Here is a 24,288-nt window from a genome sequence, read left to right on the forward strand (position 1 = left end):
AAAGAAAACTGTATCAGAAATTCAGGAAGTCAAGGAATGATCGGTTGAACTTTTTATGGAGGGTGGATCAACTGGATGTTGCAGTTGAAATATCAGTCCGAAGGTCCCGGGTTAGATTCTCGGTATAGTCACGTAATTTTCACTCTTTAAATTTATTTTATTTATTTATTTATTTTTACTAAATTTGTAAAAATAATTGCAATCGTTCTCTATCTAGAATTACGGAAACATATGTGGAGATAGGAAGTTTTTTCAAATGGTTTGCAATGAACAATATCATATTTGGAAAATCGTAGCAAGAAACGTCCAATTCAAGCTGGATCGTAAAATATAACTTACGGTACACGGTAGATCCAGTCACTCGTCCTCACGGTGAAAAAAAAAGAACTCCAGATTTACTGTACGGATCCACATCTTTGTAAAATTTACTTAAATTTTTAATATTATTTTAATAGAACAGTATGTAAATAATCGAAATATCTTGTGTTCTTACCTGTGTGATGCGTGGCTACGTAGAAATACATTAATAAAAGTGTAACCTGTTAAGCACGGATTCGCCCATAAAGTCTATCCATTAACCATAGTATACGAAGTGAAGTATCTGAAGTCAATGTGCTAACTCATGACGTACAACCATAGAAATGTTCGATAATTAAGGGATCTACATATTTGTGAAATTAACGTCAGTAATGTGTTATATTACTTTGAAACACATGTGCAAGCAATGAAAACATCGGGATACTACATATCAATGTCTTTAGTAATATAAATACATGATCCAACATGTAATGGAGGTGTTATATGCCATATACAATGTTTTGTGCTATGTTGTGTATACTCACCGTCACTGACACTCCTGCTTTCTACGATCGCATCCCCTCGCTGTTATTCGAGTTTTTCTGCTGCGCGCCTGTCCTGACTCGGTTAGATGACATTCATGCTTTTTAGTGGACGTCTGCACAAAGTTGCTTTTTTTACAATAGTTCTCATCGTGTACGCACAGTGAAATTCTTCTGCAGTGAATCTGTCACATTCCAGAAATGATTAAGATACAGATCAACATGCACGGCAGTGCATGGCAGCCAAGTTCGGCGAAGAAAATGAAAACTGGTCTGTACTGCCGTAAGCATATTATGCACGAAGAAGAGTTTTGGGTAAAATCGCTGATTTCGAAGCTCTGTAAAAACTATTCTATTAAGGGTAGAAATATGGGATTTAGAATTTAAGGAGATATCAGAGTGATGTGCTCGTATACCAAATCTCACATTGCTAGCTTCAACTATATTTGAGTACTGAACCCCTAAAATACGCAGTTTTTAGGCTCACTGATTCACTGACTCACCCACCAAATTGATTAGGTACTTCCTAATGAGAGAGAAACGTGAAACATTGCATAAAATACCCTATAATGACTTGAGTATGGAAAAAGTCCGAAATGTCGGGAATGTGCTATGGGAATTTTTTTATGGGCGAAAAGCTGTCCTTAGCCAAGGAAGAAATCGTTTCACTCACTCACTCATCACATTGATTAGGTACCTCCCAATGAGACAGAGACGTGAAACTCTGCATAAAGGTACCTTACAATGACTTGAGCATGGAAAAAGTCCGAAATGTGAGGAATGTGCTATGGGAATTTTTTTATAGGCGAAAGCTGTCCTTAGCCAAGCAGAAATAATTTCACTCACTTACTCATCACATTGAATAGCTTGTTCCCGATGAGATAGAAACGTGAAAAACTCTGCGTAAAGGTAGCTTATAATGATTTGAGTATGGAAAAGGTCCGAAATGTGAGGAATGTCCTATGGGAAAATTTTTAATCGGCGATAAACTGTTCTTAGCCAAGCAGAAATCATATCATTCACTGACTCATCTTATTGATTTGGTACCTCCCAATGAAATAAGATGTGAAACTCTGCATAAAAGTACCTTACAATGACCTGAGTATGGAAAAAGTCCGAAATAAGGGTACCTTATAACGGTTGAATATGAAAAATGTCCGAAAATTAAGGAATGTGCTATGGAATTTTTTATGGACGAAAAACTTACCCAAACAGAGGTCGGTTCATTCACTCACTCATCATTGATTAGGTACTTCCTAATGAGATAGAGACGTGAAACTCTGCATAATGGTACCCATCTTACGTAATGACTTGAGTATGGAAAACGTTCCAAATTTAAGGAATGGGAATTTTTATGGGCGAAAAACTGTAAGTAGCCATTAGGTACTTCTTAATGAGATAAAGATGTGAAACTCTTCATAAAGGTACCTTATAACGGATTGAGTATGAAATTTGAGGATTTTGCTATGGGAAATTTTCACTGTCAAAAAAAAAAAAAAAAAAAAAACAGAAATCGGGAACGATTCCGTTATTCAACACATCATGTGCATAGTGATAATGTTGCCAATCGCCCGAGTGGTCGAGGGGGTGCCCTCCCCACTGGTGTATTGGCTATCACGTGCGCCTTTAGTGTACGGGGTCCCGGTTTCGATTCCCGGTAGAAGAGCTTTTGGAATTTGAACTGTCCTCGATGTTTCCGTGTGGGGTGGGGATATTTAGAATTAAGGAAGTTTTCCAAGAAATGAGAAATCCAATTGTTCGATTTTTATATTAGATATGTTGGTGGCAAATATAATTAAGTTTACAAACTATTTGAAAGGTGTATTTCATTTAAAGGAAAACCCGAGATAGTAATGTCAGATAATGAACTCCGTAATTTCGCAATTGTGGAAGGATAGAGAACAACTAAGTATATTGAAGCACCACCCATATCTAGTGATGTAGCATCGAGGATTCAGCATCAAGGGTTTGGGGCCCTGTTGATACTCTTCGTATTTAGGTAGGGCTAATGAAAAATGAGATGTTAGTTATCGTGATTTTGTAGCTCGGGTAAATGAATTAGAATCTCGTTTGGACATAACTCTCTGACAGATATTTAATAGAAGAAATCCTCCCTACTGTTCTAGTGGCTAGCACGTGCGCCTTTGTTGGACAGGATCCTGGGTTCGATTCCCGGTGGGAGAACTCTTGGGAACTAATGTTGCATCTGACACATTATGACTCCTTTAAAAATGTACAATTCTAAATTTAAATCCAACAATATGCCACAATTGAGAACCAATATACGATATTCATATGATGAACTACAAAATGAAGTGAAATCTGAACAAAAACACGAGACGTGCAAAAAGTGCAACCAAGTTCGTCAGCCTCAAAAAGTGTTGAGATGAGGATGGATGAACCAAGTTCCTTAGCCACTGCATCTGAAAAGAACGCTGGAACTTGTTGCGAGGTGTCAAGGAAAATGATGTTAAGGAGCCTTAGGGATAATGGTGGTGGGCGTGATGTGTTTGGGGCCATCACCAACCTTAGGAATATCAACTTCGCTAAGGTGCTGAGGCACATAGAACACTGCAGTAAGATTGATGGTTCGAAACCCAGACAAGAAAAACTTATAATCGTCCACAAGAAGTCAAGGAAAATGATGTTAACGAGCCTTAGAGATAATGCTTGTGAGCGTGGTGGATTTGGGGGCTACCACCAGCCTTAGGACTGAAATGCCCTGACCGTGAAACTAGGAACAGACTATTAGTGTATTCGGATATGTTAGTCACCTCCCGCCAAGTTCCAGTGTTCTTTTCAGATGCAGTGTGCAGTGGCCAAGGTACTTGGCTCATCCATCCTCATCTCAACACTTTCTGAGGCTGACGAACTTGGCTGCACTTTTTGCACCTCTGGTGTTTTTGTTCAGATAATTCATTTACAGAAAAAGTATATATGCAATGAATCTCCCCCCCCCCCCCCCCCATTCAAAAAAAATAAGGATGTGATGTGCAATCATCATTGGTGAATCACCTGTATAATTGTAGCATCCTTCCACGTCATGGATATTTTAAAACAGTTGTTTATCCTTTCGAGTTCTGGATAGAAATATTAAATTTTAAAATATAGGTCTAGTACAAAACATAACATTCATGAAACACACATGCTATTTTCCATATACTCCAGTGCGCTTGGGGTTTCTTCAACAAATGCAACTCTTCCTTGGTTTCTTTCAGGCCGCAGACAAATCATTTCTCTCTCATTGTCCATGTTAAACCATGAGTTTATACCAGGGCTGGTTGATTTAAACCATCTTCTTTTTTATTGCAAAAAAAAACTGGTTTAAACAAAAAAAAAAAGAAAAAAAACTAAAAATGTCTTAAATTGTGTGTACTTCATGGTAACGTTTCCACGTATCAAACCATCTGCATTAGTTTTATCTCATTTTTACCTTTTAATCAAGACGTCCCATTTTCAATTTGTCAAAGCACAACCTCTGCCTGGTTGCGAGCCTGTACTGACGTAACAAGAGTGATACGAAACGACCACCAAAAAAGCAACAGAACATAAAAGTAATGGCGCCTACCCTGAGCCTGGACGCATGCGCAAACTAGTTGCCGTGCATGTCATCTATTGAATGTATATTCGTTTATGTTGTCACTGTCTACGCCTCGGGAAACGCCTAACGCCGATTTAAAATATATAGATATTATATGCAATAAAGCTACGTATCTACAAAGCTCTATCTATCTAATATTTACGTATAATATATATAAGGTGCTGTGTGCATTTATAAGACACGGACCTGCAGCTTAATATAGGATCCGTACCGCATGCGCTTCCATCGGGAATCGAACCCGGGTCTCCTGCGTCAAGGGCGCGTACGTTAACCACATAGACACGGAGAAGCTGCAAGTGTGTGCCTCGTCAACCAGCCGTTGACTAGCGTCTGTATGTTTATACCATTGATTCTCCTCAAAACTCATCCGCCAAGGATGCATAACATGTTATGTACCTTCCTGGTTAGGTGGCTTCCAGTGTTCATTGGGTATCTCACCATGATGGAGCAGCTTTCTAAAATCAACTGTACACTTAGCGTCAGCAGAAATATCTTTTCCAATCAACTGTGTGTGTATATATATATATATAACAGATCTCATACCTTGCATGCACTTTTTCCTTTTTCTTCTACTGCAAATTATTTTGTAATGTAATGAATGTTGTTGCAGATCAGAGACTTTTGGAAATGTCGCCATCGACATTGCATCACGAAATCGTGGATATCAAAGAGGGAATAGAGGAGATATTACAACCTCTGAAAATGTTGACCATGAGCCTTTCCACGATCTGTTCGATCTTCTGCCAGTGAAAAATGAGGATTTCAAGCAGATGTGCACAATCCTTGCTTTCCACACGAAGTTTAGTGCATTTGTAAGTACCTTCAATTTTGAATTAAATATTTGTTGCGAAACTACTTTTGGCCACCAATATATTTGTAGTTGATTTCCAACATGTAAGGCAGGCATTAAGCTTATGTTATCTTTCTATGTGTTATTTACATGCAAAAATATAAAGAGCAATATGTTTTAATTATTCAGTGTTTAAATACACATTTCTGTAAGTGTATTCTTATTAAGTATATAGAAAATCTGTAAAATACAAAATAATCTTCGTAGTATGCATTTAATATGTAAGTGCTCCGTTTCGCATCAAATTTCCTATACCTTTTTTATTATTATTATTATTATTATTATTATGAAATAAGCCCTTCAAATGTGGATTTTATTATCTAAAGACATTAAATTTTTTTAAGTAAGGTGTCTATTAGTGTACTTAAAATGATGTCTTTACATCACCATTTCTCTCAGAAATATTGAAGTTGGCAGGTACTATGACAATTTGGTAACTTGTAGGTATAAATCGCAGGTGGGTGGGTAAAGTGCGTTAAGTCAAAAATGGTCCGAATTATCATAAACACTGGATAGAGGAAAGTGAGATGAATGTGTGTGTGTGTGTAGTGCAATAAGTCATAATGGCAATAGTGACGAAGTTATGAAGAAGTGTATTTTGGGTTATCTCAGATCGAAACAGAAAGGGGTGTGCAGAATGCGTTATGTCATGGTGTTGATAACTTATCACATAAGACACTGTGTAAAAATATGATTGTGTTTGTGCAAAATATGTTGTGTCAACGCTGTACTGACATAACGCATTTTACACCGATATTTTTCAATTTAATTCATGACTATACATTCTTCACTAGTATGAAAATATTAAGGAACAAAAACAATTCTTCAGTAAATGAATTTATCGTTTGAAAATACTAATGTTGTTCACAAACAAATGTTTTATTGAGTGTTGTTCAAATTTCACATTCCTCTTCCCCTTTAAGAACATGTTCAATAAGATATGAAGAAGTATTTTTTTCCTGCCAGCAAAACTATGCAATTGCTAATAAGAGCTAGGGGAGCAGTTCTTCACGTTTTTACAAAAATATTTTCACACAAGAATAATGGTGGTCATGATCATATTCGAGGTATTTTAACCCTTTATTGCACGAATTAATTTTGGTCGTGTTGAAATTATTTTTCTTCTTTCTTTCTTTATGCATTACTTACATAAATGTAAATAATATCCAATAATATAGTTTTTAATGTTTTTACTTCTGGAGTATCAAGTTACAGGATAGATGTCATGGTTGTATTACACTAGTGAAATCAGAGTTTAGTGTCAATATCAGCAGAAACCATATGGCATGGAAGATTGAGAAACAATGATTCTTTTTAATGTTAAGAGAACAAAAAAAAAAAAAAAATAAAAATAAAATAAAATAAAAAATAAAAAAAAGTGAAAAATTTACAAGTAACAAACGTGTACGTTTTGTGCTTTTATATGCTTTTTGACGTTCTCTGACACACTCTGTCCGACATATGCCATTAGGCAAAAACTGTGTGGTAGAAGGCTTAACTCCATTGGTGCCACATGGCGTCGGCGTGCGCTATTCGCTAATATACACATTTTAAGAATATCATTATTATTGTTATTGAGTCACTATGATGCCAATTGGCATCAAAATGCATTTAAGGGTTAATTTAGTCAATATAAGTTGATGCGCAGACACTTTCTTATCCTTATACTCGATTTTTTTTTTTTTTTTTTTTTTTTAAATCAGAACTCCGTGGAGGTCCAATTACCTCCGGACGAGATTCGTACTGTATTATTTGTCAGATGCCTCATTAGAAGACCCGGAATTCGTTATGAACCCAACATCGACTGACAGTTCTGAAAATGAAGATTCCACCCCACCAAAGAAGAGACGGATAGCACGTAATGATGATGATAACAAAATGTTCTCCATCGAAAGCCAACCACACTGATAAGGAAATTCGTGACTTTCGAGGTCCAATGACGGAAGGGACTAATTTGGAGCAAACTGAACATCTTAAAGCTGCTATACATAAAACTACAAAAGAGAAAAGCTCCTATCGCAACGAAGGAATCCAACTTTCAGAAGAATGAAAGGGGATACCAGAAAAGTTACAAAAGATGTTCCGACAAACAGCACGGAACATTGGACAAGAATATTGTACACATACTGGAAAAGTTATTCCCGCACGAAAAATGAAATCTCTTGACATATGCAGGAACAAATGTAAGAAGAAGCTGAACCTTTCTCCACAAGAACGTGAACGTATTTTCAAAGATGATTGGCTATGGGGAATTACAACAAAAGACTTAGTTTCATTGGCAGTTTAATGGAAATACAGCCAAAGAAAACAACAAGGATAAGAAACATATCTCAACATAGTCATCACCGACAGGTAAGTGTCTCATACCACGTTTCACTTCATGGTTCAAAGCAGAAGGTCTGTACTTTATGAAATTATACGGAGAAACTGCGAGATTTTTAGAAACAGTATTACATAAGAAACGTTCCATAGTAACATTCATACAAGATGACGGCAGAGGATCTCATGAACCACCAAACAAGAAAACGTTTGAAGATATATTGGTGTGCGTTAAATATTTAGATCATATATCTACGTACAAAAGTCATTATGCAAGGAATGATTCTGGAAAAGAGTATTTACCATCTTTTGTGACCCTGCCTTAGTTTTACAGAAATTATATTAAAGAGTACGCTGATGTTCTAGTAAGCAGACGTAATTTTGAGAAAGTATTTCATGAAATGAAATTATCGATAAAGAAACTACATAAAGACACATGCCAAACTTGTGACAAACTTACTTTATCCATCAAGTCAGCTTTCGGAGTGGATAAAGAAGCAATACAGAAAAAGTTGGATGACCATCAACAAAAAGGAAGAATAGCATATGGGATGAAGACAGAAACGTTTCACATGAAAGAATGTCTTCTGACTCCTTCCTTGCAGTGTTCAATTGCTTTCTATAAATGATAGTTATGGGCATCCAATCTAACTATATGTGATTGTGACAACAGACAGGGTTATTGCTTTGTATGGCATGAAGCGAGCGCAGGACGAGGTGCTAATGAGGTCAGCTCTTCTATTTATAAATATCTGACTCATTACTTAAATTCAGACGTCAAATATATTACCATGTTTTCGGACACATGCGGTGGCCAAAACAAGAACAGTCATGTTACAACCATTTGAATGGTAGCCTTACAAGACTCAGACACACTCGAATCCATTGATCAAAAGTTTCTCGTTTCCGGCTACTCCCATATGGAGTCAGTGACCATAGTATCATTGAAAAGGCGATAAACAGATACAATGAAAACATTGAACGTCCGCATGACTGGGTAGTACTAATGAGACAATCAGCAAAGAAGAAGCCATTCACAGTATACGAAATGAAACATGAAGATTTTCTCAATTTTGTTGCCCTTTTGAGAGGCCCTCTGCAAGAGAGAAAACGAATCAAGAGGGAGAACGTCTAAACTGGAGAGAACTAAAATGGTTGAATTATAGAAAAGGCGAAAAAGGTTTCATTAACTACAAAACATCCCTGAATGAGAACAGATTCCAACAGGTATATTTTGCAAGAAGAGGAAAGCTACTAATTTTGAAATCAGATTTGGCCTATAAAGGATCTGTTGCCATCAGTGCAAAAAAGGAGGACTTATTGGACCTGCTTCAGTTCGTTTCTGTAGTGTTTCACAACTTTTACAAAAGTTTCCTATATCCTGTCCAGCCAGAGACATACATATTGACAGAATCAAAGACAAAGATAAAGGTGCATAACTAACTGTAAGTGGTCTCGTTCTTAGATATGCAGTGATTCATGAACAAAGTGGTGTGTTGAAAAATGTGAACTGGAACTTAAAAAATGTTGTAACAGGGACTAAAAAGTATTTAAGTACTATTAATAGTAGAAGTATTTCAAGGATTTTTATACTATTAATGCATAACAATAAGTGGCCTCGTTCTTAGATATACAGTAGTGCTGTTATTCTTGAACAAAGTGAAGTGTTTGAATGTGAACTGTACATTTTGGAACTAAAGAAACTATGTAATTATGATCAAACTATATTTCAATACTAGTAGTAGTAGCAGTATTTCAAGGAGTTTGGGTATTATTGCTTGAATGAATAGAAAGTAATGACATAACGCGTTATACACGCTTACATTCAGTTTAGATTAAACTGGATGTGTGCGTGTAAAATGCGCTAAGTAGTTACTTTCTATACATGCTGACAGTAATTCTATAAAAATTCTTGAAATACTGCTTTGTTTCAAATGACTTGTTTTCAAGTTATTAAAAACGGTCTTATTAACATGAAGAGCTACAACAGCTAATCATTTTTCCAAAACCGAATTTTGGATTTGTCTGAACTTTTAAATGCGATTTCTCTAAAATAATAATTTTTGACTTAACGCACTTTACCCACCCACCCGCCAAATGTGTGTGCCGAAAACTTGAAAACGTATTATGCAAGTTAAAATTGTGTATTATTGTAAGATATCCAACTGTTGATCATGCAATGGAGAATACTTCACAAATGCTTGAGCTACGTGAAATATTAATACTACAAAGCAAACTACGTATATTATGTATACTTGTCATTTGGAACATCATAATTATCCAGTCGCCACATTTACTCGATATACCCCGAACTTATGAGGCTTTGGAACGCCCCTGTTCCCGAAACACAGAACGCTGTAATTGTCTAGCAAGGTCATTTGAAAAAAGAAAGAAAGAAAAGAATCACACACACTGCTGCACCCGTATCCTACATTCATTCATCACATGGCAATTTTTCCAATGCTTTCATTGGCCATCAATCAATAGTGTTGCTCAGTTGACTGAGTACAGAGTATGGTTGTGCCTATACAGTCAGTTCCAAGTGTTTGATACAGTTTTTATTTTTTTATTTTATTTTATTTTATTTATTTATTATTTTTTTTGTAAATAACTTTGGAATAGATCAGTCTGCTTGAGAAAACTTTTCTGTATTTTTTAAAGAAAGCGCCATTTTCTACTGGTCCAAAAATATATACAAACTGACTGATTAATTTGAAAGTTTGGGGGCACTGTGGCTCAGGGTAGAGCGCTTACCTCTGGTACGTGGGGTCCCTGTTTCGATCCCCGGCCAGATAAGCTTGTGGCGGACAACATCGTATCCGTGGCTGTTCTCGGGGTACTCGTTTCCTTTCACATTTTCATTACACCAGTTGTTCCATCATCCTTAATCATCCGTCTCCCTTGGCGGAAAGGACATAATCGTCGGACATTCAACTGAAAGAGTTCATTTCAATTCGAAAGTTATTCACAGAAGAAATGTTATAAAATATAAAAAAACTTTTGAAACTAACTGTACGTGGTGACACCTATTGAAAATACTCATTATTCTTTGTTATCAGACAACAGTTTACCTGTCAATAACCTGTGTACTAACGCATTGTGTTACTCAGTGAGATACTGTACCTCGGTTGTGGACTCGAAAAGACAATACGTGAAAGAGCACACTTGTTTAAAAATTAGGTTGAAGGAGGTCACAAACCATTAGCCAAGCACAGTGTTAAGCTTCACTGTCTTTAAAGGCAGTTTTTAAGTTGATACGCAAGCAAATTTTTGGAACTTAATGAAAAAGGTTGGAGTTCATAAAAACAGAAATTTTTGTCTGCTAAACGTGAAGTGTAGTGAATATCTTTCGTAGTTCCCTGTTATTGATTCAATCTATAATTTTATTGCTGTATGTGTAGAGTAAGAGTGCACACAAGGCCAGCAATGCCGGTGGACGCCCCGGCAGAGCCGTTGACGGCGCTGAAAGATACTTTAGGATGTGAAACAGAGAACATGAGTCCAGTTTTCAATAAAACATATCTCCTTACCTTGTTGTACTTACGACGTAGGAACAGGAAACGTAGTGCACGAAACCATCATCACCATTTTCAGCGCCAGAATAGAGAGATAAGACCCTATATATTACCAATAGAAATGTTGGCAGTTGCAATTATTATTATTATTATACTCAAAAGCTCGAACGAAATTACTGACTTTTGACTGATCACGGAAATTCTAACCCATTCCCATCAGAGGTAAAGACTGTGTTTTTCTTTTTTTAAAAATCACTTCCTGGTAGTCGGTTTTAATGACAGAAAAATTGCAGAAGTTCAATTACCGAATTCTAAAGCTGGCGAAAAACCCACAAAAAAACTTTTTCCAAATATCAGATTTTTTTTTAATTTTTATTCTTTAAGAAATACCCTGGGGAGAATTTTTGGTCACCAATTCATTTTTTCCCCAGAATTCGTATTTTGTTTCTCAGTCGTCGATTGGGGCCATTTTCAGTCGCTCCTGTGGGTAAAACTAACCCCCTAATCGGGTAATCGGAAAAGACTTGAATGTACAATGATTAAGGGATCCCAATAAATGAATCTTGATGTGTTTTTCTTTCTTTTTTTTTTCGATCACATTCTACTCCTCATTAAGCCGATTGAGTCATGAAACATTCCTAACTCTCCACCTTTTTATTTTTTTGTTAGGTCTAGCGGAGAAACTCCATGCTGAACGCAGGCTAGTTATTAACAATAATAATAAAAGTAATAATAATGTTAGTAGCATTAATTGATAGCGTTTTTTGAAGGCTCTTGACACGTAAATTTTTGGTGGGCAACATCGTGTCCGCGCGTTTTCTCGGGGTACTCCCGTTTCTTCCCACATTCTGATTTCAGAAATTCTTCCATCATCATTCACTTGCGTTAATCATCTGTCTCTCTTACCTAAAGGGCATAAACGTGGGACGCTAAACTATAAGATTGTTTTTTTCGTAAGGATTACATTGTGAATAAGTTATTTTATTATTTTAAAGAACTTTTTTTTTATTAAAGAAAGGAATATACAACAGCCTACATTATTACTCTGAACTTGCAATTTCCATTATATTCATTCAACGAATTGTCGAAATCCACAATGCTATAATATAATGAAATGTAAATGCATTAGTAGGTTACAATCAGAGAGAGAGAGAGAACAATTTAAAATAATAGAAAAAAAAGTGGACGAAATACCTAACCGAAATTAAATATCCAAACTTCATATATTGTATTTGAAGAAAGTTATTTAAAGAGAAATCGGTACCCTCCAGATTTCCCACATTTTATATTTTATTTAATGAAGGGAATTAGCTTTCCAAAACAAACTTAAAAAGAAAATCTGAAGTTGTTTCTAGGGCGAGACAATAATAATAATAATATTTAAAAAGAAATGTAACAGAAAAAATGGAAACAAGAAAACTCCAAACACAAGAAACGAAACAAGAGTACACAGCGTTTTGTCACTCACTCCAACTAAACTGCAGAAATGTATTAGGCGTCCGGTATTTTCGGCCGCGTGTGCATCCACCTATAAAAAAAAGCATTGCCCCCGATAAAGCCGTCGTCGGCGGTAACGCCAGTACGTGTGCAAGCTAGGATTTGATTAGATTCAAACCGAGGTCGTCAGCGGCATTGCCGGTATCGTGTCCAAATACACTAATGTTAAGATTCCACAGGTTTTCTGACAGTTATAGTTTTCGTATGTCTTGTTATGAACAGAGAGAAACCATATTTCTCATTGTTTTCCAGGTTAATCACAGTCTCCTTGCTGCAGGGAAGAACCAACGTCGACTTGAGTAATATGCTGGAGAAAATATTCAGTGATGAGCTAGCGATACAGATGACCTGGGGAAAGGCAGTAGCAATAAGTTTGAGAAGAAACTGTTTCCTACAATAAAGATATACAGCAAAGTGAAATGTAAGTCTTCTATCAGTATAATAATCTACAAGGTGTCCAATATACAATGCAATCCGGAGTTTGAGATAGTAGAACTTTTGAACCTGAAACGATACACACACACAATGGTTATACCAAAATGGAGCTTTGTTCATGCATATATTTTTAAACTAGGAAGCGACGATTGAAGTACACTAGGAACTACACAGTGTTGCCAAATGTAACCGTAGATGTAAATCAATTTCTTTGTAAAACATGTAAATTGACTCATAACTCATACGTATGGATATCCTGTCGTTAATTTTCAGTTTGTTTGTTTGTAGTTGCTTGGAAACTATGGAGCAGAAAAAAGAATTCTTCATTTCGTAACTAATCGGTTGAGGCGTCTGTAAGGGAGAACTAAGAAAATCGTAGTTTTCATAAATTAATATACTGAATTGGCAACACTGCTGATGTTCCAGTGCATCAAAAGGTGTGTTAAGGATCTGTCCACATTATGCAATTCTTGAAAACATTGAAAAAGAAACTTTGAAATTATCATGATTAGTGTTTGTAAAATTTCCGGAAATTTTGAACTGGCTGGTTAAAAAAAAAAAAAAAAAAAAAAAAAAAATCGGTTTCTTTCCGCAAAAATTGGGAAAATAACAAAAATCTTTGTATTGGTTTAGTTTTACTAGTAATGGAACTTTTTTTTTCTTGCCGAACGCGTGAAAAATGTAAATTGAGAAATTTCAATATTGTGAATATTTAAAAGAAAAAAAAAAAAAAAAAAAAGCATTCCAAAATAAAATTGTTGTAATTGTCCGTGAAAATTAAATCTGCACTCATTTCCTTTATGTGCCTTTTAGTCGTTTATTACCCGGTTGTGCATTAATTACAGAACTTTTACAGTTGCATTCAAGTTTATCATCATGAAGCCTTCCTGCTGCAACAAATAGGGCTCTTGAATGAAACTGAGTTCTTAATATGCTCTTCGATCTGGTGAAATTTCCTTAATTTTAACCAAAGTACTTCTTAAAAGAAAGAGCAGTAGACAAATTTCACCAGTACTCATGTACTAAGACACATAATTACTATTTAATATTCAAATACAGACTTTGATATAAACTTTAAGTACAAAATTTTGTATGTAAACAAATACCTGTTTTCTAGAGCGACAAATTATCTACATATATGAAAATGAAAGTGACTTTATTTGTAACTTAACAACTCTTGAACCACCAGACTGATCTCGATAAAAATTTTCAACACAGATGAGGTTCAGACCTGGGATGGATTTTACCATTTCATTTTGAAGGTGCAGCTTGGAGAAAGGAAGTGCGGATATATATATTAAAAATTATCGATCTTAGTTTTCGGGGTTGCTGAGATAAACAGTGACATTGCCGATAAAGCATAAATTCAAATTCAGGCCCGCAACTTAGGGAAGGGGAAGGGGAGATATATAAAAATGATTGTAAATAAACTCATAGTTTTCGGAGTCGCTGAGGTGAACAGTGACACTTTCGATGCCGCTTAAATCCAAATTTATCCGCGCAAACTGAGGGAGGAGGGAGACATATAAAAAATGATGCAAAATGATCGATATTAGTGTGAATCCATAGTTTTTAGGACCGCTGAAATGAACAGTGACATTTCCGATGCAGTTTAAATCCAAATTCAACGCTGAAACTTTAGGGAGGGGGAAGGGGGTGATATATATATATATATATATATATATAAAAGATAATCGAAAATGACCGATATTAGTGTCGAATCCAAAGTTTTCGGGGTCGCTGAGATGAACAGTGATACTTCTAATGTCGTTTAAATCCAAATTAAGCGCTGTGACCTGAGGGCGGGGAAGAGGGAAGACAAATGATCGAAAATGACCAATATTAGTGTCAAATCCATAGATTTTGGGATTGCTGTAATGCTGTAACAGTAACACTTCCGATGCCGTTTAAATCCAAATTCAGGCCCGCAACTTAGGTAGAAAGAGATATATAAAAATGAAAACAGGAGCGTCATTTCAGATTTTTCTTGTAGGGAGGGGGCAAGATCTCTTGATACAAGTAAAATTTCGCACTTTTCACTGATTTACTACAATTCTATTGATAAATCTCAAACTCAAGTTGGGGCATTTGCTCCTCCTTGCCGGCCCTAAATGACGCCCCTGACTGAAAATGGCCGATATTAGTGTCAAATCCATAGTTTTCGGATACGCTGAGATGAGCAGTTACATTTCCGATGCTGCTTAAATCCCAATTCATCCACGCAACTTGGGGGCGGGGAGATATATAAATATGACCGAAAAGGACCGATATTAGTGTCGAATACATAGTTTGTGGGGTCGCTGAAATAAATAATAACACTTCCGATACCGTTTAAATCAATATTCATCCTCGTAACTTGGGGGCGGGAAAGAGGGAAAATATATATATAAAAATGATCAAAAATGCCCATTATTAGTGTTGAATCCATGGTTTTTGGGATCCTAAAATAAACATTAACACTTCCGATGCTGTTTAAATCCAAATTCAGCCCCCGTTAGATACTCCTAAGGGGTGAGTGTGACATGTAAAAGTAATTGAAAATGACTGATACTAGTGTCGAATTCATATTTTGGGGGGTCCCTAAATTCATTGGTGACAGTTTTGGTGCCCTTTATACCCAAAATGAAACGTATTCTCCCTTTGCAAAGAACGGGTATTCTGCTAGTCTTTAATAATAACGAACGGAAATTTCACATGTTAAATTCTTTTGTCGCTCCTCAAATTTACGCACTTGTGTGGTGTATGTGTGTATATGTAAATAAGATCATCTCTCTTTTTGAGTTGTTCGAAAAATATAATTACAAATAATAAAGAGGGATTTTTATCAGAAATCAGAAAACTAAAAAGTAAAATTAAAAGCTGTTGCTTTAAGTATTTTTCCTGCTAGCGAAATATGTTGTATGTATGCTGCAGACATGTTACAGCAAATAAGATTATCATCAGGCGAAGAAACAGTTTTTAAATTATATTTTCCGGGTTTTGCCAATATTTCCTAACAAAAGATTTTTTCTAATGGATTCAAAATTTCCGGAAATTTTATACAGCACAAGGAAGATACATATCTCCATAAAATATACAGTATATTTGATTTTAGCATACTGATATTAACTAAAATGATTCTGGTCCTGTTATTTTAACACTTCCCTGCCATAAAACGGTAACTTTATAAGATTTCTTAAAATCATTTAAATGCACCTATATTAATTAAACTAACTAGGATTATATTTTAGGATCTTTTGTAGCCGTAACTCCATTCTATCACAGTGCTAAATTTAAAGGAGATGTACAAATGTATTTGTTGCCACAAAATTTCCCTATTCTAATACAAGAAACACTGCTCTTAACTGTAAACTAGTAAATGATCTTAACTGTAAACTAGTAAATGTAAAATAGTTTTCATTTTAAAAGTATAATTTAGTAAAATATTTGAACATTTCAATTTTTCAGTTTTTTTTCAAGCTCGGGAAAAACGGTAAAAAACTTTTTTACCCAAAATTTCCGGGTTTTTTTCATGCCTTTATAACACTAATCATGATAAAACTTTTACTTACGTGCATCCGGCAACACTGCTAGTATCACGAAATGAGTTATTAGCTCTACAACGATGCTGGAAGTGCCCCCTGTTCTGATTCAAACACTGGTTCATATGTTTCACCATCTTGGCAGCAACTTTATGAAGAGTAGAAGTGTTAATGTTCTCAATGGCACTGCGAATGTTCATTTACAGGCCTTGTATAGTTCGAGAATTGTTCTTGTATACCTTTTGCTTTAAGTAGCTCCATAGAAATGAATAGCACTGTTGCCGGGTGCATGTAAGTTTTATCATGATAATTTCTAAGTTTCTTTTACAGTGTTTTCAGGACTCGCATAATGTAGACAGATTCTTAACATACCTTTTGACGCATTGAAACATCAGCAATGTTGCCAATTCAGAGTGTTAATTTCTGAAAACTACGATTTTCTTAGTTTCCCCTTACAGAGGCCTCATCCGATTAGTTATCGGTGTAAATGAAAATTCCCTTATCTGCTCCATAGTTTACAAGCTACTACAACCAAACAAACCGAAAATTAACGACAGAACATCCATACGTATGAGTTATGAGTCAATTTACATGTTTTGCGAAAAATATTATTTACACCTTTGGTTACATCTGGCAACACTGTGTGGTTCCTAGTGTACTTCAATCTTTGCTTCTTACTTTTAAAATATATGCATGAACAAAGCTTCACATTGGTATAACCATTATGTGTGTATCGCTTCAGGTTCAAAAGTTCTACTATCCCAAACTCCGGGTTGCATTGTATATTGGACACTGTACTATTGAAAGCTGGGATAAACACAACTGTCTTTTTTACCGACCGTCCGTAGCTCAGTCTGGGAATAGAATTTTCCCGAGTCCCTCCGGTTATTTCATTTCATTTATTTGCCTGCTACATTAGCTTACAAAGCATGAAAAATTCTCATGTAAGCATTACAGTTGTCAGAAAGAAAGAAAGAAAAAAAACACTAATTGGAATGAACATACAGAAAATTTATGTAGAAAGTTATCCAGAGTATTGTTTTTATTGCGTAAATTAAAAACTGTAATTAGTGATAAATCTCTTATAACATCGTACAATGCTTTTTTCCATTCACATTTGGAGTATGGAATAATATTCTGTGGTAATTCTTCTGGTGCACAGAATGTCTTCAAATGGGAAAAAAAAAAAAAAAGTAAGAATAATTAAGGGATTGCCTAAAACAGCATCATGCAAGGAAGTGTTTAAGGAAATTCAAATTATGACAGTGCCTTCTTTATTTATTTATCGATGTCTCATGTATATAAAAGAAAATTTAGATAATTTTAATCACCGAAGTGATGTTCATTGCTACAATACTAGGCATAAAGGCGACCTTAATATGTCACAAGTTAGGTTAACCACTATTCAAAAGAGTTATAAGTATACAGGTATGAAATTATTTAATGTATTACCACAAAATGTACGCACAATGTCTCACGACAACTTTTGTAAATCCTTCCTTATAAGCAATTCTGTATATAGTATCTCTGAATTTGAAAAAATCTGTTATCAAGAGTTGAAAGCAAGAACAATGATACATAGATAAAACTTGCCTGATAGTGTGATAAAACTTGTAAATATATATACATATATGTATGTTATATTTGACAATGTCTATTGCAACAAATGTTGTTTAATGACAATAAAGCATATCTTATCTTATCTTATCTAATACTTTCGTTACACATGTAAGTAATATGTGATTATAGAAGCAACATTAAAATGTATGGTTCATAATTATACAACTATAATGCAAAACTAGCTTGTAGTGATTATCTACTACAAATTGGTACTTTTTGTTCATTATTCGAACGGACATTTCTACCAAATTTTGACACTTCTTACATTTTCAGGTTAGGTTAGAGCTTTCTTTTAGCAGAGCATGCACTAAATGAAGTGCTCCATTACTACTAGCAGATTGAGTTCAGGATGACTCAGTACCGTATAAATAGTGTGGACGTACAGCATAAAAACTACTGTGTATAAAACACGAACCAACTTGTGCTACATGGCCACCGAAAAGCATGATGCTATATAACCGAGTAGGAATGCAGTAGGGAGGCCCGAGCGGTTGCGTCCATAGTAAGCTGGCGCGTCAACGACGGGGTATACGCATAAATGAGGACAGTGGAAGAGCACACTTACACATACAATAATTTCTTTATCACTAATAATTCATTTCAATATGCTGTGATAGATGGTAATTACTTATATTCACACGTTCGTTCCTTCATGAATAATATTTGACGTCGTATTTTACCTATGGATTTTGTATTTGGTAGAACCTTCTGCTCGAGTGAATTTGCTTACACGTATACCCACCATCGCAAATTCGCCTGTTCCCTACGAACGCACTCGACTATAGCCCTCCAGCTTCTCCTTGGCGTAAACCTTAATAGGTTCAAAATAGCTTGTAACGAGCAGCTTGCAAAGTTTGGTGCGTGGTTTTGAGACATGTGGCTTTCACTATATGTAGCTATGTTTGTATGTGTCTTATACAATTGTACGCAGTTGGTTGATACCACTAGAGGAGTAACTAGATGATAACTTTTACGATGAATAACTGGATAATAAGTTTTACACTGTCTGCATGGAATTTTGACGAGAAAATACTGTAGTTATAGACGTAACTTTTAAACCCTCCTAAGGTTAACCTTTCTGGAAAATTGCCTAGAAAATACTTTGTCGAAAATGCTATGAAAATACATTGTAAAAAAAAAAAAAAAAAAAAAAAAAACACCGCACAGTATATGTAGTTTATTTCTAGTGGGTTCTCTATTGTAAAGCTACAGACTCGCAGATTTTCTACCTACATATCCTCCTTATTTCTTTTTGCGAGTTAACACACTTTACCTGAAAATTAAAAAAGAACTGTATTCCTTCTACACCGTTTATTTTTTTTTTTATTTATTTATTTATTTGCTTCTGTATTTCAAGAACGAACTTCAGAACATTTATTTCATTTTATTGATACGACATACATTGTATCTAGGAAAAAATAATAATCACGAGCAAAAAATTTCCCGAATACGAGAAATGTATTGCAATTTCATTAGTGCAAAAATTCAAAGACACTATTGGATGTAAACGGACTGACTTGGATCAAAGAAGTTTAAACCTCCAAATTCGGCCGTTCAAGTTAAAACCAAGTTTATCTACCATTTGACCGAGACTTAACCCTGAACGTTGTTGGTGCAACAGACATTTACATCGAGCTTGGTTATGACCCTCGTTCAGCAGTCGAACTTTGTTGGTGCACACGGCCGTTTAACAGGTAAAAGTGTCATTTCAGCCATAGTTTCGAGGATTGTGAATACAGTGAAGTCCCGGTAATCCGAACACGTATAATAATTCGAACAGATCCGGGAGGTTCTTTTTTTTTTTTTTAACAAAGTAAACTTCCGTTAAATACAGTTTTTTTTCCTTTAATGCATGTATTTAGGCCTAAAGCCACATTACGACAGTTGCACAAAGTTTGAAATAGAATACAGTGTACATACTGTACAATATTGAAATTTACAAATTTAGTATGAGTGAAATACAATAATGTAGTCGAATAAGTAATTATACTGCAACATAAAACTGAATATACAATAGTGGTAGTGTACAGTACTAGTATTACTTGTTACAAGACATGTACTCAGTTATTGTCTTTTATTGGAGTGAAGAGAGTCTATTGGACGACGCGCAGGGTTGTTGGAATTTTCCCCAACCCAAAATTCCCCAGTGTGTTTTATTGGGTAAAACCCATATAAAACTCAAAAAAGCCCACCTCAAAAAATACACTTCAAAACTTGAATTGAAATAATAATCAAAATATGATTATAATCGTACTTTTTAATGTATGCCTAGTTTCAAAATTGGCTTAAAATGTGTATTTACAACCAGAACAGAACACCATTGAAGAAAGAAGAAAAAAAGTTTGGGAATAATTCATAACGAATTTTATTTGTGCAGAATCAAATTCGCTGTAACACTGTTCAACTGTAATCTATTATATAAAAATGAAAGAATTTTGTTTGTGTGCGCAACATGGGAAAACGGTTAAACCGTTTGGAATGAATTTTTGGATGCACCTACCACGTACTTTGTACTTTGTTTAATCAAGTTATTTTGATTAAAATGTGTGTTCTATGGGGGAGTGGATGTTCAAAATTTATGCGAAGATCTTAGTATCTCACGATTCTGTCAAGTTAGGAAGATGTCATTTTTTATGTCAACTTCCCACTAAAAGTAAGTAAACCCTTGTCCCAGTATTTTTGAAAGTTTCTTTTTTATTTGTTGAAAGGAAGCATTTTCTATAATTTGAAAGCGGTTTTACCTGTTGTTTCTGATCATATCACACGGGAAACGGTTAAGCAGTTCGAAATGAATTTTTTGAAAATACAGGAGTTGGTACCTACCCTAAGCTGGGATTTTCATATTACTTCGATTCAAGGGCGCATCCTAAAAGAAGGAGTAGAGGAAGTTCAAGATTCATGTAAAAAAACAAAAAGAAATGCGGTATATTTCGAGCTCGCCAAATTAGGAAGATTAAACTCGGTATATAAACTTTTCATTAAAAATAAGCTGGCATGTGTTGTAATGTTTTTGAAAATTTTTGTTTTATGAGGGGAGGGGGTGATTTTCCATTATTCATTTGTCCACATTGAAAGTGATGTTGTCTGTTGTTTGTGATCGCATCACGGGGAAACGGTAGAACAGTTTGAAGTGAATTTTGGTACATAGTTCATTATTATTGTTTATTTATTGTTTTACTTTGACTGTTTTTGAAAATGTCAATTTTAAGGGAAGAAAGAGGGAGTTTTCAGTAATTTCTTTCTTTACATTTGAATCGACTATGTCTGTTGTTTGTGATCGCGTCACGGGAAATGCTTGAACAGTTTTAAATCAGTTTTAGAACACATTTACTACCTACCTCAAACGGTGATATTATTATGCAACTTTCCTTAAAGGGCGTAAGGGGAAGGTAGGTTTCCTAAGGGAAAAGGGGGTTAAAAATTCAGGCCAGAAATAGAATATCTTACTACACTTTCATTGATATGCGTATCCTAAGGGGCAGACGAGGCTCAAACATTTTCCTTGAGCCTAATTCTAGCCGTACAAAGAACGGGCACTTCAGCTAGTATGGAATCAAAAGTAATGCAGCTATATTTCCTTTGTTTTTGTTATATACTTGCGTATTAATATAAACAGATAAAATGTCTTGCTCCATGTGTCAGTTAATTACAAATCGAGGACGCTTCACTTGAAAAAGGAAATTACTAAAGATACATCTCTCTCTTCTCAACACTAACGACAATCAGATCGGGGAACTCCCTATTTATTTTTGCCTATCTGATGGAGTATGTAAAGCACAGTACAATTATTGTATGCCACAAAACCCCTTTAATCGTAAAATACATTGTAAGAAACCAAATTGGCAACTGAAAATGAGAAAAAAAAAAAACATTTCCAACATTTCAGTTCTTTAAAACAAAATCTGTTTTTATTTCTTTTAGAAAAACAACATCCATTCAATAAAGTCATTTTTTATCCCTGGCTCCTGAACTTGAGATACTATCCCATTATTTGCCCCACGTGTTTTAATTGAAACTCAGGACGGCTGACTCAGGGATTTGAATCAAGTGTAACAGGGGATTTTATTTCTATTCTATATTACGTAAAACTATCGACCTCTTTGTTACTCTAGAAAATTGTGGACTTCCTTCTTGCTAGAAATCGAAATACAAGCCAGTGTCAATGGTGCAAAGTCTCTCTCACGAAACGCGTATGGGACTTCACGGATACCTTGTGCATTATTATTATTATTATTATTTGTTATTTCTAAGCTTAGTTCAATGTCGCATGATTATGTACCACGGCTAAGGGAGACTGTGATTATATGGATAATAATGGTGGCATGACGAAACCAGCCCGAGAAACAGATGCACACGATATTTGTCCACCACAAAACGCACTTGGCGGGAGCTGGGATCGAAGTAGGAACCCGCGCCAGACGTGAACTACCTCAGTCTCACAAGGGAATTCCATAATTTCGTGTGTACAGTAGAGCATATATGCTTAAATGGTATATTAAGTAGGAATATGGCTTTAAATATACGTACAAAATTTAATAAAACCCAATATTAGCCAATAAAACCCAACTTTGCCCAATAAAACCCAATTTTACCCAGTGAAACCCACTGGGCTGGTTTTTTTTTTTTTTTTTTTTTTAACTTGGGGTTTTCACAACCCTGACGACGCGTAGTTTCGTCATCGTCTCATAAACTACCGTACGTGGAAAAATAAAGGCATTAAGTTTTTTCAACATTTTTCCAGTGCAGTACATATACTGTAGTCAGAAAACGTGTTTTGAGATATTATACACTATGTATTAATACAATACACACCTTCACCCGCTTCAAACCGTGATTTTAATGTTACTCCGGCTAATCCGAACAATCACGTAATTCGAACAGGGTTCAGTCCCAATTAGTTCAGATTAGCGAGACGACATTGTACTTATCAAGGGGTCCTTCTTCAGGTGTTTGACCAATTTGAATTTTCTTTCATTACCACATGTTCTGGAAGAGGGGATCCCGTTAGCTAATTCCGAGTCGCTGTGTTAGATTATCTAAAGAATTGAGCAGAATTTAATATGTCATTCTCCATTTAATAATTAAAATCACAGAATTACTGCTAAATTGTTAAATCTGCACGTACAATCTATCAGTAATTCTTCGAGTGGGACCATTTATTCATTCATTCTTAAAATCATAGAAGAGGGATAGGATGAACCAATGGTTCTGATTTTCTCAAGAACTAGCGAATTTTCGATGAATGTTCCGATAAACTATACTTTGTTTTGCTGTGAGAAATCTCCCTCGATTGTTTAAAGGTTTAGTGACGGACACCCTGTATCATGATATATGATGGTGTTTATTATTTTAAAGCAAGGTTAGAGCTTTCACTGATATGGAGACGTGGATACCGACTTAAAAAATATGTCTAATCATAAACGTTATTGTTCGCAGTATAGCGGGTCAGGGATATTTACTTAGTCATGGAAGACTAAGTGTCGGGATGGTACCTTACCTAAAGACCTTAGCCGCTATCTTCTACATTCCTTTCCTGGGTTTATACGTCCGCTGAGAGACGTTATCCATCGGACGTGACGGGTTTAGACCAAGTTGTCAGTCCGTTCAGAAAAGTAAATTAAATATATAAACTTTTTTTTGCAACTTGGTCTACTATAGCTATAGCAGTACTATAGCAGTGTAATTTTCGATATCAATCATTACTGAAAAACAATTCGCAGTTCATTTCGAAGGTTGTTTTATTTGTATGTTCGTAGCCTTGCGCTTAGCCTTCGTCATATCGAAGGGAAAGGTTACTTTGCTCCCACATGCAATGTTTCTTTCTTTTTTTTTTTTTTTTTCCTATGAACACAACTTTCTCAAGCTTTTAGTTATTGTCGCCTATCCTTTCCTGAAGTATATACCAACCAGTAAAATGCATTTTAAATGTTCTGTTTCATAGTATTTTCTTTTTCTCGTTCAGGGCACAAAATTCCTCCTTCCCCGTTAGTAGCAGACGCAACTCCTTTTGCGAGATTGTTTTTCTAGTGATAGTATATATGCAGCTTCCTCTTTTCATACACCTTTTGCTCACTTACTGGAAGGAACTCGA

The 24,288-nt window shown here is 35.4% G+C and overlaps 1 long non-coding RNA gene across 2 annotated transcripts in view; it reads left to right on the plus strand.

Annotated features, from left to right (window-relative positions):
* The window catches only part of LOC145674402 (uncharacterized), an 81,575-nt gene that overhangs the window by 55,405 nt on the left and 1,882 nt on the right, over positions 1 to 24,288 (plus strand). For both annotated transcript variants that reach the window (XR_014128920.1, XR_014128919.1), the window contains exons 6-7: positions 5,051 to 5,252; positions 12,874 to 13,042. This is a non-coding gene — a long non-coding RNA (uncharacterized LOC145674402). The remainder of the gene's footprint in view (positions 1 to 5,050; positions 5,253 to 12,873; positions 13,043 to 24,288) is intronic.

This window comes from Thermobia domestica, chromosome 17 (assembly GCF_964235325.1).
Source record: "Thermobia domestica chromosome 17, izTheDome1.hap1.1, whole genome shotgun sequence".
NCBI classification, from domain to species: domain Eukaryota; kingdom Metazoa; phylum Arthropoda; class Insecta; order Zygentoma; family Lepismatidae; genus Thermobia; species Thermobia domestica.